The sequence below is a fragment of the Arachis duranensis genome, chromosome 1 (assembly GCF_000817695.3).
Source record: "Arachis duranensis cultivar V14167 chromosome 1, aradu.V14167.gnm2.J7QH, whole genome shotgun sequence".
In the NCBI taxonomy this organism is placed as follows: domain Eukaryota; kingdom Viridiplantae; phylum Streptophyta; class Magnoliopsida; order Fabales; family Fabaceae; genus Arachis; species Arachis duranensis.
The window spans coordinates 1,077,250-1,082,089 of NC_029772.3; positions in this window are offsets into that span (position 1 = coordinate 1,077,250).

A 4,840-nucleotide genomic window follows, 5' to 3' on the forward strand; every position below is an offset into this window, starting at 1 on the left:
GAAACTCTGACATTTTTAGTTGATGGAAACTTTTATCCCTTACGACTTTTTTATAAAAGTAATTTAATTCTAAAAAATTTTTGCGCCATAAAATATAATTTCAAGACAAAATCGACATCATTTTAAAATATTTAAATTTCGGTATGTTATTATGGACACAAGTACTAGTATTATAATATAATAGATAAAAACTCACATGTAATTATCATGTAAAATTAATAATTGAAATTATTTTATTATTTGTACCAATTAAATTACAAGTGTGCAAATTTTATTATCTAAAAATCAACTAATTCTCCGGTTATACAATCAAATATTGCGTGGATTCCAAATTTGATCTACCCACCAATTATAATAATATTATAATAATATATTATTATTTTGTGGATTCTAGGACAAACGTTAGTCTTCTAGATACTGGAGGACAATTTGGGCATCACAAAAGACATTTAGACAAAGGGGAACCCCACAAAACCTCTAATGCTTTGAAGCATCCAAACGTCCTTTACTCCTTTTGAGGTATATCCTTTTCTTTTCTTTCTTGCAACCCAGTATTTTGTTACCTAGTCACTTGTTTCCTAGCTCTATATCATCGTTATTATTATTGATTATATAATCTGTGAAATTAAAAGTGGTCTAATATTGGGACTCTATACAAAGAAAGTGCCTTTTTCATGATACATGACAGGTACCACTAACATCAAAATATGAAAGAATTCAAATCATTCCAGAGAGAGCCTTCTCTTAACACTAGTGTACCTGAAAAACAAATGTTGGCACAGTAAAATTATGGTTCTCTTAAATTGATTATTTACTAATTTAAATAAGTGTAATTTAGGTTCATTTCGTATTCAGAAGCTGAGAAAACAAATTTTGCATGGTTTTTCAAAGCCAACTTTTGTTTTTCCATTTCTATTTGTGGTGTCAACAAAAATAAATAAAAAATAATAATTTTTGCATTTTCAGCCTATAAAAATAAAAATTCTGGTATATATTTGCAGCCATAGAATCCAAAAATGGGCTCAAATTTTAGTTTTATTTCGCATGTATTGAGAGACTGAAAATGAGAATCTTATTTATTTCTGCTTCATTTTTATAATTATAGAAACAAAAAAATCATGTAAATTTCATTTTTACAGTTGCAACATGGGAAAATGCAACTAAATGTCTAAACTTGTAAAATTTTTGTAATTTAATTTATTTGGATAAATAAATTTTTTATTTAAATTAAAAAAATCCATAAAATTTTACCATTAGAACTAAAATAAAATGACAGTTTGATCTTCAATTAAGGAGGAAAAATATAAGATGAATTAAGTTTTGAAATTGCACATCAAAAAAGGGCTAATTTATTTCACATTTTTCATAATTGAAGATTAGAAGCTAAGTCCAAGAAAAGAAAAAAAAATAGTGATGGGTCAAATTGAATGTGTATAAAAAAAAAAATTAACTGTTATGTGTTATGTGCTATCTACTTTTATCAACCATTTCTCATTTTTTCTTGATTATGTTACATCAAACCAATTAGCTTAATGAATAAAGAAGTGATGCCAACTGCAAAATGAGACAAAGGGTGGAAGGGCAGTCACCAACTCCCACTTTCTTCCCAACGAGAGCAGAGATAGTGCATTATACCTAAATCACATAAAAATTATGCATTATTAATTAACATTTCACACAGTAGTTTATTTTTAACTAAAATAAAAATTATTTTTAAAAATTATATTTAAATTCTAAACACTAAATAAATTTTCTAATCATAAATTCTAATTTCTTTAAAAACTAAGAATTAAAAAATTAATTTTATAATAAAAAATACATAACATTGACTAATTAAAGTTGGTTTCTTGTGCCTATTCATTAATTAAATATAAATTATAAATATTTAATGTATCAGATTATCAGCAGACAGTAGCCCTAGAAAGTAGAAAGAGATGCTTAACTGCTTTTATAGCAACAAAAATCTTTTACTTAAGTTTTATTAGTTGACTAAGATAATTCCTTTTGTATTCTTATTGTTTTGCAAAAATCAAAAGGCATAAACATAATACTATTTTGGATAAACTAACAAAATGATACTAATAAAATGGTATCAAAAAATTTTAGTGTTGATAATAAGAATCTTAAAAAATATAAAAGACAAATAACTCTGAAAAATTTTAAAATTTGACAAAACCACTTAAACATAAAAAGTATAACATCGTATTGAATGAAAAATGCTGATTTGATAATTGAAAGAGCTTCAGTGATGACAACAAAAAACTTCCATGACATTTTGGCAACGATAATAGCAACAGAAAGCTTTAATGATATTTCGCATTCTTTCCCTTCTTTTCTCACTTCTTCTACCACCAAGGCCACGGCCACCACTTCTTCTACCACCTCATAGGACAAGTATCGAACTCCTTCAATTGCAAAATATAGGTTCAGAAAACATTCACTATGGTTTTTCTAGAAAAAAATAATCATGAATCAACACCAAAAGTAGTTTTATTTACAAAGAAACTAAACTCTTAAAAATACATATCAACAATCCATCACCATTTAACCATGAAAATATGAGTATTTCTAAGAGGTTAAAGAAAAAACACTCACAATCACTGCCCCTAATCAAATCACTAAGTTCAAAATAAGAAAACATGTTTTACGTTTATTCATTATTGTGTTGAAGACCTATATAAGACAGACAGCGAGAGAAAGAAAATTAATGAGAATATCACCACGGAAGTTGAGAAAGTAGACGGCGAAAGCAGCCACGACATCTGGAATTGACGAAAATCTCAATCGAAAACGGGTGATTCCACTGCAAATCTGTGGTTACGAGAAGGTATGAAGGTGGATCTTGGAGATGAAGAAGTGAGAGAGGAAAGGAAAGGACGCGACGAAAACGTCATTGAAGCTCTCTGTCGCCATCACCAAGCTCCTTCAATTGTTAGATCAGTGTTTTTCGTTCAGTATGACATCATGCTTTTTAAGTTTAGGTGTTTTTGTCAAATTTTAAATTTTTTTAAAAATTGCTTTGTCTTTTGTGTCTTTTAGGATCTTTTTGTTAGTGTCAAAATCTTTCGAGTACCATTTTGATAATTTACTCTACTTTTTTTTTTTGAAAAAAAAATGATTCTTAACTTCATGTGATAATCAATTTGATATATGATCTTTGGACTTGTTTGGACGTCATTTTAAAATCTTTTTTAAAAAGATGTTTTTCACATAATAAATGAACAAAAAGTACTTTTATTTTATTTCACCCAAAACATAATTGATAGATAAAAAGATTTTTTTATATGAAATATCCAAACATAAAATTATTTTTATTTTTGTAAAAAATCTTTCAAAAAAAATATTATTTAAAAGAAATCTTTTTTGAAAATAGTGTCCAAATAAGCTCTTAAATTGTAGTTTTTCAAAAAAAAAATTTTTTTTAGTACTTTTACTTTTATTATTAAAAATTTTTCAAACATACTAAAAGATAAAAAATATATTTTTAATTAAAAAGAAGATCTTTTTTATCGATTTAATAGTGTCCAAACAAATACTTTATAATTATAAATTAAGTTGATCTTTCTATCATTAATATACTAATATATATAATTAGGAAAGTGAATTTTCTCAATTTATTTTTTTCAATTGTTTGGTAAAGTGTAATTATTTATTATTTAATATCTTTTTTCATATATTTTTTATCTCACTTAAATAATATAAAGTAACAAATCATATTTTACTAAACAATTAAATTTTTTTTTTTCAGAAGATCCATTCTCTATAATTCACTGCTATTTTAATAACTTAATAGCTAGTCAACGAAACTCAATTTGACATTTGAATGAATTAAATTTCGCCCACATATATAAAATTTAAAAATGGTAGATGTATACAAATTTTAAAATTAGGAGTGTTCATATATAGACACAATTAATTCGACCATCTGCCTCAAATTGATTCGATCTAACTATATTGCTTATAGACCCAATCTTAATTGGTTCGAGGATTGATTTTGGAATAGTGAAATTTGATTATTCGATTAGTTTAATACTAATAAAATAAAATAAAATTTAATAATATATATAAATTTATCTCTTAATCCTAAAGTCTTTTATATTATGATAGTTATTTAAATTTAAATCGATCATATATTTTTTTTATTGCTATTATTATCATTACATATTTAATTATTTATAGTATTTAGATATTTTTTTATTCTTTCTATTTTTTTAAAGTTTTTTTTGAATTTTATTTTCAATCAAGTATTCAATTATCGGAACTCATCCAATCCAAATTTAATCAGTTTGAATCTACTTACTAAATCAATTAAAATTTAATCGGTTAGATTTTCATTTTTCCAAACTTAAACCAACTAGACCTATGAATATCTTTATTTAAAATAATAAAAATATATTAAAATATGTGAGCTAGCTACTAATCTATGACAACAACAATAAACTATGTATACATAAGAATTCTATTATTTAGATTGATGACAGGATGATAAAGTTAATTCACAATTATAAAACTCACGAATCAAACTAAATATGCTTAAAACTCAATGACCAAATTAATTATTAGATAATAAAAAAAATAATAGGCCAACCTGAGCTTATCTCATTAGTAAAACACACCATTTTTTAAATTTTATCACAAATTAACATGGCATCTAAATTATAAATAATTTAATTATCTGCTCTAATACATGATATTAAACCGCTGAATAACCCTACGTTTAAATTTTACTATCATGTTACACAACAAAATCTTTCCCATTATGTTAAATATCAATAATGCTATATAAATAAATAAAACAAATAATTATATAAGACAACTAAAAGAAGTATAATTAAAAGTA